The sequence below is a fragment of the Bos mutus genome, chromosome 18 (genome assembly GCF_027580195.1).
Source record: "Bos mutus isolate GX-2022 chromosome 18, NWIPB_WYAK_1.1, whole genome shotgun sequence".
NCBI lineage: Eukaryota > Metazoa > Chordata > Mammalia > Artiodactyla > Bovidae > Bos > Bos mutus.
The window spans coordinates 51,548,600-51,562,798 of NC_091634.1; the positions used below are offsets into that span (position 1 = coordinate 51,548,600).

Genomic DNA, 14,199 nt, shown 5'->3' on the forward strand with positions numbered 1-14,199 from the left:
ACCTGAGCTTGAGCTTCTGGGTCCCAGAACTGTGAGAGGATACAGTCCTGATTTGTTTTTTGCTGTGTTTTTTAATCACCAAGTCTATGGTAATTTATTACAGCTGTCACAGGAAATGAGCTCAAGGCATAACCTTCACAAATCCGAAGTGCACAGCACGATGAACTGCCGCACCCACACAGCACGCGTCACCCTGCAGACCAAGACAGACGTTCCCAGCACCCCAGGGGTCGGGCACTACCCTCCACCCTCCCCAGGAGCAAGGCCTCTGCCCGCCTCTGCCAGGAAAGTCTGGTCTTCCCTGCTCTCGAACTTCACATACAAGGGATCGTACGGCACAGACTCTTGTGTGAGGTGTCCTTTGCGGAACTTAGTATCAGTGCAGTGCATGCATGCTGATGGCTTTTTCTCTCTTCCTTTTCCTACTATAGGACTCCAACCTGTCTGTCTAGTATCCTATGGATGGACACCTCGGCTGTCCCCGCCTTCAGCTATCAATAAGCTGACAAGAACGTAGTTCCACGGTTTTGTGGACGTGCCTCCTGTCTCATTCCCGTACCTAGGAGTGGCCCTGCAGGGTTTGGTTTAGTCATTTTCTGTAATTTCCAGGTGATTCAAATGTGTAAATCAGGTGTGAGAACCACTCTCCAGGCCAGTGGCTCTTGACCAGGAACAGTTTTGCCCCCAAGGGACATTTGGCAAATCGGAACATCTCGGCTGGTCACAACTCAGAGCTATGCTAATAGTATCTCGTAGAGCGAGGCTGGGCTGCTGGTCAACCCCCTGCAGTACATAGGGCACACCCTACCCACCCACCCACCCACACAACAGGGATTATCCAGAGCCCATGGTCAAGAGACCTGAGGGTGAGAAATTCGACTATAGTCATTCACTCAAGACCACACGTATGAATAACCCACCTGCAGGCCACGGGCAGCTCCCAGAGTCTGGCCCTGCTCAGAGGGTGGGAAGGGTGATGATGGTGAGACCCAGAGGTCTGAGCCCTCCAGAGAGGCAGGCTGCTCTGCTGAGGATGTGGGCCTTTAGCGGAAGCTCCCAGGTGCCCTCCTGCCCCACGGACAGTAGTGTGGACTTCCGCTCAGTCCGCCCTTCCTGGGTCTGTCAACTCCACAGACACAGAAAGCCCCCAAGGGTGGGGACCATGTCTTAGCCGGTCCTCCGTTCCAGGTGGCCCTGTGGGGGGGCGGGGTGGGCACTGAAGTGAGGCTGTCCCATGGGACCCAGGACATGGGAACCAAGTTCCTACAGGAAGGCTCCCCCCGCTCCATCTGTGCTCCTTCCAGAGGTGACCCCATGTCCCTTCATGAGCTCCTCAACCTGCCCCCTCAGCCCTAGTCCACACTCCCCACTGGGGTACATGGCATTCCTCAAGCCCTCACACGCCACACATGGGCCACGAGAAGGCGGGCTCTTTTCTCAAGCCCCAGTCTCCACCATTTCTAGTCTATCATTTGGGGCCATTTTGGAGGTGGCGCTGTGCTGTGGAGTCCTTCAAATCCCCTCCAGCTCTCCCCTTGCTCTGTCTGGCTTCTCCGCTCTTCCATCACCTGTATCATCAATTCCCTGCATTCAGTACCCTCTGCTGAAAGGCCCAGCAGGGTGTCGGTTTCCTGGGCTGGACCTCGATTGCCCCGTGGGCCCACAGTGAGGCTCCCTGCTGCGGTCACACTTCTGGGCCCACCAGGGAGGGCAGGGAAAGGCCGAGCGGGGTCTTTACCCGGGTCTTCACCTCCCCGGGGTCGGGCTGCGGCCAGGCTCCGTCTCTCCCACCTACCCTGTCCCCCGGCTCTCCTCCCCCTCAGCTGCATCTCACATCCCCCTGCTGTGATCTGATTCACGCCGAGGTGAGTCCTCGTTGTGCGACTCTTCATGGGAGACGGCCCAGAAGTGGGAATTCCAGGAACGGTTACTCATGCTCGAAAGCCCGGCTTTCGAGACCACTATTTCACCAAGGATTAAGAAGACAACTCAAAAAAGTTACTTTCCTGCTCAGAGCTGTGTTTAGTCCTCTGCAGTCATTCTCCTCTGCCCTGAGCAACAAGCCACATCTGTGGCCTGGTTGGGATAACAGAAGGGGTGCCACTGGGGCACCTCAAAAAAGGCACTGGGCTATTTCAAAATCTTCTTCCCCTAGAGAAGTAAAGCCAGTTCAGCCAGCAAAAAACAGGCTGTTTTTATGGGAGCAAAACCTCTGTAGAAACTGGTGGACCCTTGGTTGCTGCTCTGTATCTGGTGTTTCTGGAACGGCAGATGAGAAGGTGGTGAGAAGGGAAGTGCGACTCCAGGGTGAGAGGGAGACTCAAGTGCCCTTTAGCACAGTCACACTTCCCAAGAATGAAGGGGGAAAAACACCTCCCCTCCCTTTCCACAAAGTTCAGTTGGCTCAACCCATCCTGTCTGAAAATAAAGAAGAAAAGCAGCTGATCAACGTCTCCTGCTTGAGGCCGTCCTTTGAGGAAGAACCCAAGCCATGACTCATCACTTGCCTGCGATAAGCATTTGCAGTTTCAGGCAGAAACAGGCCACAAGCATGCCAGGGAGGGTGGGGAAGCTGCTGCGGGGTCCAGAACTTCTGGCTGGTTGGGGCTTATCTGCCTTTGGTAATGCAGGGGGATCTGAGTTGCCATTCCATCGCCCCTCACTGGAAGGGTGTCTGTCTGTTCGAACACTCACAAGCACACACCCATGTGAGGTCCAAGATTCCCCAGGATGGGGGTGGGAAGGTAATCAGGCTCCCTTTCATCCTGTCTGAAGTTAGACCCAGACCAGGCACCCCGCTGGAGAAAACCCAGGCCGGCCAGACCTTTCGCTGTCTGGGTCTGCTCCACGAAGTGCTGGCATGTCCGGTTGGTGTCTCCTGGACAGCATGCCTTGGTGGCATGCCATTTTGGAGGCCGGCCCCTGTGAGCCGTGTCCACCGGCGTTAACGGGGCAGGCAGTCTCAGAAGGACTGCATCTCCAGGTCCGCAGCAGAGGATTAGAACCAAGCCCAGGACAGGTCCTGGCCGAGCGCACCGAAGCTGCGGCTCCTCACACAGCCACCAGAGGGTGCCGTCCAGCACCGCCCCTCCACTCCCCTTCTGAAACCCTTCCGAGGCTCCCCGCAGTTCCCAGGACACAGGCCAGCTTTGTAAACCCACTGACACGGCCGTGACCGTGATCTGGCCACTGACCTTTCCAGCTTCACCTTGCTCTCCCTGCCCTGTGCTCCAGCACGAATGGCTTTCTCCCCATTCCTCGAGAGGACACTTCCTGCATCCATAGGCTTTTGCGATCACTGCCCACTTCTCAGAGGCTCTCCCATTCATCTGCACCAAGAGAACCCCGGTGGTCTCTCAGGTTTAATAAGCATCAGATCAGGTGCCGAGGGAAGCCTTCCAACACCGCGATGAGGTTACGTGGCCCTTCGGCGCCCTGGTGTCCTGCACTTCTCGACAGCACTTACCACGGATGCAATTAGACCATTAATTCTGCTGTGGCTCATCCACTGTGTCCCCAGCTAGACCACCAGCATCTGAGGTGCCATGTTCACTGCTGACCCCAGGCCCACCCAAGGCCCCACTGCAGTCCAGTCTCTGGACATCACTCTCGGCACCTGGGAGGGCACGTCATGGCACCGGTGAGAGCCTGTAATTGTCAATGTGACCCGAGCCTCACAGCCCAGAGGGCAGCTGCTCCCTCACCTGGGGTCCCCTGTGAGGGACACAGGGAAGGAGCAGTCCCGCCACCTATCATCTGTGTGACCGTCACCCATTCCTCAAATGCCCCCACACACCTCGACACACGCAGAAACACACAGGGACACGCAAACACACGTGTGCAGACATTCCTACCACCTAGAGTAGTACCTGGCACACAACTGGTACTCAGTAAATATCTATTTAGTAAAATAATAAATCATTGAATGAAAAACGTGACTAAGTCAATGATGCGCTCACTATGCTGGGCGCTGGAGGAAACCCCCAAACACGCAAGTGTCTAGGCTTAGAGTCGTCACCTCGTACCCCCGAGGGGAGGCCTTGCAGGCAGGCGATACGGGAGGGCCTGGGAGTTGAGGAGCAGGACGGGACAGGATGAAGCCTGAGAGCGTATGATTTCATGCCCAGTCCTGGCCTCAGCCTGATCCAGCTTCGTGTGTCACATGCACGACTCACACGTGATACGCACGAAGTGCTTAGAAGAGAAAAACACCTTAACAAGTCTGCCCTGCATATGGAAATCGAAGGGAGAGGAAATTACGTGGCCAGTTCTGTTAGCGTTGGCCAGAGTCTGCGGGCCTCAGTTTCCCCTTTACAGATGCACAATGACCCAGGGCCTGGCCCGCGAGGCCTGCTGTAAGCCTCAAGCAGGGGACTCATGCCATCAGTCATGACCATCAGCCACCATGCTGTGGGCACGCAAGGCTGCCCTGGTACAGCTTCTTTCTGGTTGCTGTGGGGGCCTGTTCATGACATGAAACTAACCACATACCTTTCTGACTGAGGCAAGTGGCATTAAAGTACAATCGAGACGAAGAGCCACCCTCTGGCCAAGGCCATCCACCACGCTTACTCTGCCAGTCCCACCCAGCATCTGCCCCACAGCGAGGCCTCACTGCTCCGCTTCTGGTAAATGAGAGCCGAGTGCCCACTGCGGGCGGGAAATGGCTTGCAGATGGCAGGTGGGCCAGAGATTGCTAAAAACGGGCCACATTGGGGTCATTGAAAAGGCTCAGTACGTTGAAAGCCTTGAGCTGGCCAAGCCCAGGCCACAGCTGAGAAAGCAAGAGGCCGGAAGTGTGCACTGGGCTTTAGGGGCTGGACAGCGTCTTTTTAAGTGGAAATGTCAATTGGCTTCGAAAAGAAGACTCAGTTCTTGGAGGGAAGCCGGGACTGACCAACAGCCTCAGGGCATGAGCTAGCCCAACGGGGAGACCTGCTCCTATGTGGAGTAGGGACTCAGGGGCCTAAATGGGGCAGAAGAGGCGCGATTCCCCCTTGCCTCCCTCCATCCACTCACCCTCTCTCACCTTGTTTTTTCCTTCTTTCTTGACACCTCATTTTTCTTCCCTCCCTGCTCCGCCTCCCTCTCTTCCTGAGTTTTCTCTTCCACCAAATATTTATTAAATGCCTACCATGTCCCAGAGACTCTCCTGGGCACTGGGATTCAGCAGCGAATGAAAAGAACAGGACAATCCTGCCTTTGTGGAGTTTACAGTATAGTGAGAGATGAACAAGAAAATGAGTAAAAACACGTTTTTAAACAGCGATCTGGGAAACCAGTAAGGAAGAAAGGGGGATGTGGTCTGGGGGGTGGGGTGGGGTGGGTGGGGAAGGTGGCGAGGAAGATTGCTGGAGAGGGCATTCCAGGCAGAGGGCGCAGCAGCTGCAAAGGCCCAGGGCAGCAGCGCGCCTGGTGTGTCTGAAGAACAGCAAGGCAGGGTCTTCCCTGGTGGTTCAGCAGCTAGGAATCTGCGCTTCCTCTGTAGGGGGTGGGGGTTCAACCCCTGGCCGGGGAACTAGAGCCCACCTGCCACAAGTAAAGACTTCACAAGTGGCAACGACGACCCAGCAAGGGGAAATAAGTGAGAAGAACAGCAAGACGGCTCGAGCTCACCCAGGTCCATCCTCTGGAAGGCCACAGAACACTCCTTTTTGTCCTGCTTGCCTCCTGGTTCTCTCTTGGGGACTCAAGGATGAATTCTGAGCATCTACTTCACGTACAAGTCTCTGCTCCATGCTGGGCATTCAAGTGGGAAACTCACGCAGGGTCTGCCCTCAAAGAAGGCGTGGACAGATGTGGGTGCCTGAAAAAGTTAACACAGAACCACCTTACGACCAGGTGTGTGCCCCCACACACACGTTCGGAAGAACTGAAAGCAGGGACGCAAACAAACCCTCATACACGCGTGTTCACAGCATCACAGTTCCCAACAGCAACAGGTGGAACAGCTCAAGAGCCAGTGAACAGATAAACCGAGGGTGGTCTGTCCTGACAGTGGGGTATGATTTGGTCAGAAAAGAGAGGGAAGCACTGACAGCAGCAGCAACACGGATGAGCCTGGAAAGCCTCGTGCCAGGTGAGAGGAGCCAGACACCCAAAGTCACAGATCATGTGGCTCCCTTTATGTGGAATGTCCAGAAGAGAGAAGCCCACAGAGGCGGAAGGTAGGTGGGTGGCTGCCAGGAGCAGGGGGAATGGAAAGAGGGAGAAACAGCTTCCTGGGTGCGGGTTTCCTCTGGGGTGAGGGAACATTCTGGAACTGTGTAGAGGTGGTGGTTTATAACGCTGTGGACGTGCTAAAGGCCACTAAAGTGATCACTTTAAAAGCGTTAATTTTATCTGACACTACCTCAATAAATTAAACAAAACCTACCAAAGTGCGCAAGGCTGAACTCCGGAGAGACCAGCTGGAGGTGCTGCTCAGAGGCCGCGGCAGAGAGGTGCAGGCAGGGCGGGGGTGGGGGAACTTGGGATGTGCTGGGATTTCAGAAGGACGCCCCACCCCCAACAAACGGAAAAGGAGGAGTAGCCCCGGCTTCTGTAGGCCTGGGTGGATAGCGGGGTTCATCAGCGTCTGGAGCACAAAGCCCCCGGAAGCTTCAGGAGGAAAAGTGATGAGCCATCTGTGTGTCGGGTTTGTGGTGCCTGGGCGCCTCCCAGGGTGGAGGTGTGGGGTCCACAGCATCTCCCACCCAGTGAGTCGGTGGGAGGACTGCTAACATCTTTCTGGAAAGACAGGCTGTGGGTCCTGTTTTCTGGAGCCGGCTCTCCCCACCCCACCTTCTGGGCTGAGCCCTGAGATCAGAGTGGCTGCTGTCAGCTCAGTGGGCATCAGATGGGGAGTGTGTCTGGGCTGGGTGTGGCCCTGGAGGTTGGGCTTCTCAGGGTGACAGGGGGCTATGCTCGCGTCAGGGGCATGGCCGGGGTCTTCCCAGCTCCACCAACCTGATGAGCCCCTTCCCTGGGGCTTGTGGAATTTGCCTTCATCCATTTCTCTTGTGGGGCAGAATCCAGATGCTTGGCCTTCCTTAGCTGGATCAGGGCAGATCCGCTGGGAGGGCCCACATGAGGACCCCAGGGCACTGCCCTGATCCACCGACCAGGCTGGGGCCCCTGCCTCACAAGGGTCAGCAGGGAACTGGTCCTGCTGTTTGTAAACCTCAGAAGGCCGAGCCGAGTGGACCCTCTAGAAGCCAGGCCGGGTCCACAGACATCTGGAAGCTGTCAGTCTACTTCCCAGTCTACACTGATGCCCTTGGCATTGGGAATGCTGCCCTCGGGATGCAGACGCAGGTCTGGGGGTGCAGAAGAGAGGATGTCCCTACAGGAGCGGGGCCAGGGGCCAGGCTGTGGCAGGAATGCCGCGCTCAGTGGCCAAGGGCCAGCTGAGGAGGCAGCTTTCGCTCGGGCGCTCTGAGGACAGGCAGGCAGCCGGTTCAGGACCTTCCATGTGTGCGCCAGGCCTCGTCTCAGGCTTCATTTCCTCACACAGGAGCCGGGGGCGCTTCCCTGTGCTTGGCCTCTGTCTGGATGTTCCCCGCACCCCTCAGAGCTCACAGAAACACTGCCTGCCTCCCATTATAAGCTCTTGCACACCCCATTAAACACTAAATCTCAGGGTCTGTCTCCTGGTTGCCAGCCCAGGTGGGCAGGGTGTGTCTGGCTGCTCGTGACTGTCTGTGCCTTGTGCATGGTGGAAATCAGGAAAGGACTCGCTGTGTAACTGGACGGATCACTAGAAACCCCTGAGAAATGCTTTTTCCATTGTTTCTCCTGTTATAAATGCATTCAGTGACACGTGGATGACAGAGCTCCTAACTCTGCTTGTATTTTTGTTTTGAGGGAAAAGGAAGTAGATACAAGCAGAAGCTTCTTGTCAACATTGAAGCAACCGAGAGTTGCAGGGGAATGAACACTCGTCACAGCTCTTCAGCTCTTAAACCTTCCGAGGCTTGTACCCTGGGTGGGCAGAGCTGCCCATTGGACTGGGTTTGGGGTGGGGACTGTGGGATCCTGAATCTTCCAGAGAACCAGCTGTGCTCCCAGAACTGTGGTACAGGAGTCTAAGTTTCCTTCAAGAGAGCAGGGGTCAAAAACAGAGCTGTGCATCAAAATGCATTTTCCTGGGCTTTGCCACTTCGGGTGTGAGGTCTGGTCTGGGACCCCAGTGTGGAGAGGCTTGAAGGGCTCCGGCTGACGGAATGGCTTGCAGCCTCTCGAGGGACGACCCCTAAACCTGGAGTCTAGGGCTGGGCAACCTCCACGACCCCCAGCTCGTGTGGACACCACCCCCTTCCCACCGTGGTGACTTTGTGGGAATGAAGATAACTGGGGACAGGGTGGCCCTGATTAGCACTGAGACAAGCAGAATGGTCTGACTCATCAACAGCCTCTCTGAAAGCCAGATCTGGAAAATTTAGGCAAGGGGAAAAAAAAATGAAGTAAACAAACATGAAGAGAGGGGGGAAAATGTTTTTTAAAGGACTGGAACTAATTTGGGGGTTAAACCCAGCTGCCCACACAGATTCATTTCAGCTTTTCCAGTGTTATCCCATATGATTTATTTCCTGCTAAAGCATCTGACAACTATTGTGTAAACAGTTTCCATTTATCCTGGAAAGGCGTCTTCTCCAGCTCTGGGGAGGTCCAACCAGGCCCCAACTTAATCAGAACAACAACAACCGGTTTTGATTTGGAAAGACAAAACCCACAGGAAAACAGAAGAGTAAGACCAATGAGTCCAGAAGGGCCCTTGAGACAGCCTGGAATGAGTCACTTAGGGCGCCGCTGGCTCTTGGAAAGATCCAGGTTTGAGTCCTGCTGTGTGTCCTGGGCAATTGACTTAGCCTTTCTGAGCCCCGCTCTCCCCATCTATAAAATGGGGAGAGTACTTGGACCACCTCACAGGGAGGCTGTGAGCACAGCACATTGTGAACACTTAGAAACAGTATTACTTATTATTCTTATAAAGTGAAAACATGGCGCACAGTGAAGGACTTTTTCTCCCTACACTTAATACACGGGCTCATTCTGCAAAGGCTCCAGAAAGAAGGAGAGCACCAGGATTTTGGTCTTGGATATGAGGTCACTTACTATGAAGGAAACAGGTGAAGATCAAGAAAGGCTAGGGGATTTGTTTGTTCAAGGCTCAGTCAGCTAAAGGCATGACTGTCTTCTGAATCTAGGAGTCCTTTAGGGGACCTCTCTGGCAATCCAGTGGTTAAGACTTGGTGCTTCCAAGGCAAAGGACATGAGTTCAATCCCTGGCCAGGGAACTAGGATCCCACATGTTGCACGGCACAGCCAGAAAAAACAGTCCTTTAATCCGAAAGAAAAGGGACCTTCCTTTTGAAAAAAGTGGTCTGCCAACCTCACCACTGAGTCATTCTTTCAACGCCATGACCGAAAGAGACCCTTAAAGCCTGTGCTGTGAAGCTAGCTGGAGGAAAAGGAACTTCCCATGAGCTGATACGGGGGCAGGACGGAAAGCAGGCACGGGGGAAGGGGCTTCTGGAAGTGAGTGAGGGGGGCTTTGTGTGCGTGCTGGGGTCCGGGGCAGCCTGGCAGGGGGCTGCAGAAGAGCAGCGTGGCCCCCGCCCGGCACAGCTCCTGAGTAGCCACTGTTCTGTGGGATGTGATGCAAGAGGAAGCCCCTGGCTTCGGCCCAGGGCAGCCAGGGCTACCAGGTTGGCCTAGGAAGTCCACTCTGGCCATGTCTGTGGCTCAGCACAGGCCCTTGCAGGTCAGGGCACAGGGAAGGGCCACTGCCACCTGGGAAGTTCATCAGCAGAGCTGGGCACCACGTGGCAAGAGGAAGCGAGAGGCCAAGGTCTGGAGGCCAGGAGAGCAACTCAAGGTCAGCATTGGCGGTGCCCAGCGAGGGTGAGAGGGGGCAAGGGCAGGGCAGGCCGGCGGCCCCACGCAGCCCCGGACTCCAGCAGGCAGCAGCCAGGGTCAGCACTGCGGGGCCGGCCGGGCAAGGAGAGCCCAGGGTTCCCGGCAGCAACCCCAGCTGTGGCCTGAGGACACAGTTCACTCACTCTCTGCTGTGACCTCGGCTGCCTCCTGTTGGGGAGGGGCGGGTGAAGGGTCAGCGGAGGAGGCGGTGAGGACAGGGAAGCTGGGATGATCTCAGTGTCTGGGGAGGCACCCGCATTCCGGCCTCTTAGCTGTGACGTCCACTCTGACTCAAAGCCAGGCTTAGCACAGGCCTGGAGAGGCCTTGGGATGGGGACACTCCTCAAATTCCAAAAGCATTCCATGCAAGAGGGACTCAAAGGGGTAGCCTGGCTCCTCCCCCCATGTTCATTAGCCCCTCTGCCCTGGGCTGTAGGTTAGGGCCTCCAGGCAGAGAGCCTGAGACAAGGATTTGGGACAAACAGAATATAGCAGAGGTGCTCCCGGAAGGCAGGTGAGGGGTGCAGAAGGGAGAAGGCAGGGGAAAGATGAGGGAGAGAGTGGTCCCGAGCGGGTGGCCTGCTGGGGAACCCACGACTAGGGGTGAGCCTCTGGGCTGTCCCACGAGAGGGGCAGGACCCAGGCTCCCCACACCATGCTCGTCCTTCCCTGCCTCAGGGCAGCTCCCCAAACATCAACTCCTCCACGAGGTGACACCCATCCTCGTCTGCCTGGGACTGAGGGCTTTCTGGGCTCTGGGACTTTCAGCCAGATGCAAGTGGGTCAGCCTACTCTCTGGCTCTTCTGGGGAACACTGCTGCACCCCGGGCTTGCTCCTGTGGCCAGAGAAAACCTCAGATGGGACACGGCAAGTAAGAAGCCGTTGGCATGCATCACAGCGGGGAGCTGAGAGGTGACATGGGCAAGGGCATCCAGTAGCATCTGCCCCACCAGCCCTGTCACCCTACAAACCTCTAATCGCCCCACCTCCTTCCTGCTGCCTTCCCTTATCCACCAGCTGCAGCGTGCCAGCCAGCCATGACACTGCCCTAAACATTCCCAACACCAATGACCTCAGGGCCTTTGCACTGGCTGTTCCCTTTGCCTGGAAATCTTTTCCCAGACACAACCACAGTAAAGTGTGACCTCCACGAGGGAAGCCTGCGTGCAATCGGTGCAGTGTTCCCAATCACAGAACAGCGCCTGGCACTTGGTGAACGCTTATCCACTCATAAAGCAATGAAAACGACGTAAAACAACATGAAGGAGAATGAATGATCTCAGTGCACCTGGAGACGAGTTTCCAGGCCCTTCCACCCAAGGAGACTGCCTCCCACAAAGGAAACTGGGGGACAGTCCTCTAGACGACTGAGAGAAGGTGGGGGTTCCTGACGCTCACCCTGGGGTGCTGCCCCTGCTGCCTCATGCCCTGTGCGGCCCCAGCGAGGTGGTCATCAGAGGAGGCGTGACCCAGAACCAGGACTTCTATACTTCTCCACTTCAGAAAATCAGCCTATGCAGAACCCCATCAAATAAACCCCCAAATGTGGTTTTGCCTTACTTAAGCAGGGGTGAGGCATCTAGGCCCATGGACAACCCCAGGGACTGGGGTACAGCCTGAAGTCCACTGACTCGGAGAGCAAGGGGTTTCAGCACAGACATGGAATGCTAAGACCAGAGCTTCTCAAGTGGCTGCATACCCCCAGCTGCGGGTCGTATTCAATGCAGAATCTGAGGCGCAAGGTCTGAACGAGAGCCAGAGCCTCTGCGTTTCCAACCAAACTCCCAGGTGATGCTGAGGCTACTGGCTTCAAGCCCGCACCTTTGGGAAAAAGCCTCACCTCTGCCCAAGTCAGGGAGGATTTGATCCTCTTGCCTGCAGTTGCAACCAGCTCAGCAGAGGGAAGATCTAGGAGAGAGGCGGCAGCGACCTTGGAGTCATCGGCAGTGGGAGGAGCAAGGCAGCCTCTCAGACACACAGGCCCACGTGTCTGAGTCAGGTACAAGGTCCGCTGCTGTGACAGAGAGGCCCCCAAATACACCTGCTTAACAATACAAGATATTATTTCTCTCACAATCCAGAGGGAGGTGACTACTAGCAGGGCGATTTTGTGAGCTTCAACACATGGTTTTTCTCTCTGGATCCAAAGTGGTTGCTGCAGCCCCTGCCGTGGTGTCCACAAGCCCGACACTGGGAAGTGGGGAGAGACGAAGGCAGCCCAGGCCCGTGCTTTTTAAGGGCACACATAAGGACATGCGATGCGTCTGCTCACACTCTGGTGGCCAGACATAGTCATGCGATCATTTCTAGCTGCAAAGTAGGCTGGCGAGTGAGCAGTCTTAAGCCCAGTGAAAACTGAAGCATTCTATCATTAAAGGAAGAAAGACGGTGAGTACTGGTGACACCTGCAGGAAGAGAAGTTGTTATTTTAAAACTCAAAGTTATATGAATGATATTCCAACAGCCTTATTAGGCAGAGGCTGCCCACCCCAACTATGTGGATACAGAGTGTGTGGTCAGTGGAATACTGACCTCTCGCCAAAGACATGCATGTTTCAACCTCCAGAACCCGTGACTGTGTGACTTCACATGACAAAAGGGACTTTGTGGATGTCATTAAGGACCTGGAGGTGAAGAGAGGATCCTGGCTTGTCTCATGGGCTCCGTGTCATCATGAGGGTCCTGGCAAGAGGGAAGCAGGAGGATCAGAGAAAGGAGACATGAGGATCAAACAGAGGGCGGAGGGATGAGCACTGAAGACCAGGCTGTGAGCCAAGGGACGTGGGTGCCTCTAGAAGCTGGAAAAGGCCCGGAAATAAGTTCTCCCCTGGGGCCTCCAGAAGGAGCAGCCCTGCCCACACCTTGATTGTTGCCTGAAAGACTCATTTCAGACTTCCAGCTTCCAGGGCAGTAAGAGAACACGCTCGTGCGGTTTTAAGGTGTTGGGTATGTGCAGTTTGCTAACAGGAGCCATGGGAGGCTGTGCGGGGAGAAACAGCCTGCTGCTCAGCGGGGCCCTCCAGTTTGCATCCATAGGGCCCTGGGCTCTTTGCTGCTCCCACAGACCCTGCTCTGACTCAGATCAGACCTTCAGCGACCTCAAAAGACCCCTTTTGGGAGCCATCCTCACCAAGCACAGCTTAGCTTTCACTAACTGATGACGATCATAAGTAACCCGGATGAACCCAGGCCCCATGGGGCTCAGCAAGTCCTCAAAGTTCCCGTCACTCTCCGCCTTGCAGCCACCAGGGAACTTCTGAGAGAATACGTGAGTGCAGCCAGTCCAGAGGTCCCTGCAGTGGCTCTAGACACTACCTCCCTCTCCTCCTGTTCCGTAAGAGTGGCTGGTCTCACTGTGCCCCCAGGCCAGGCTCCGTCTCTCAAGCCCCAGTGTCTGCTGTCACCTCAGCGCCCACGGCACCTCGTGGATCACAGCTCCTGCCGCCCCCTGACCCCCACAGAGGGGCCCACAATCCTCTCTTGACTCTGAAAGCGCAGTTTTCTCTCCCTTGGCCTCTATCTAGAGGATTCCTGATGAATTCTACAAATAAGTAATCTTTTCACAAATATGTGATCTTCACCAAGGGTTTCTTATGCACAGGTGCTTTGCCCAACACAAGCTGACCTCCACAACCTCTAGACCTCACGGCCACCCTTCACAACAAGGATGTTGTTACGCACCCCTCGCCCCTGCGGCAGGAAGGAAATGGGTGGAGAGGTCCAGTGCTCCGCCAAGGTCACCTTGCCGGGAGGCAGAGGAGGAAGCTGGACCCCAGGCTGGCAGGGCACAGCCTCCTGTGGCTCCACTACTCTGGTCTGTGGCCAGAGCTGCCTGCAGAGAACACGTCCTCCCGCCGACCCGAACAGCCTGTTCACATCTGCTTCCAGAAGGGTGGCCCTCAGGGTCCCCTCAGGCCACTGCCCCCTTTCCTGATGGGAAGATAAACGGAGCTGGCGTTGTGTGTTGCTGGTTGGGCGGGAGGCAGAGAACTCGGGGGCCAGGAGTGATGAATCAGCAAGCATGAGCGCGGCCCAGCCTGAGGGTCAGGCTCTTCTCTGCCAAAGGACACGTGACCTCTCTCCTTGGCTGGGCTGGGAGGCTCTGCTTAAACAGCATCCTTTCAAGAAGCCCACGGAGGGGCCATGACAGCCCCACTTTCACCCGAGGTGACAAGGCTCTCTCCTGCTGTCTCGGAAACCTGGGAAACACTGAGGAGGAGGGGCAGGCTGGCCGGAAGCCCAGCGCTCAGAGACTTAGCTTCTCATCTGTAAAATGGAGCAACAGCCTGTTTCCTGTG

At 55.8% G+C, this 14,199-nt stretch overlaps 1 long non-coding RNA gene across 1 annotated transcript; it reads right to left on the reverse strand.

The window, feature by feature from the left end:
• Positions 1 to 5,133: 5,133 nt before the first annotated feature.
• Positions 5,134 to 14,122, reverse strand: LOC138991695 (uncharacterized). Its single transcript, XR_011467563.1, has 4 exons — positions 13,583 to 14,122; positions 12,434 to 12,583; positions 11,742 to 12,306; positions 5,134 to 5,806 (listed from the first exon to the last, which is right to left on the reverse strand). It is a non-coding gene; the product is annotated as an uncharacterized lncRNA (long non-coding RNA).
• Positions 14,123 to 14,199: the final 77 nt, after the last annotated feature.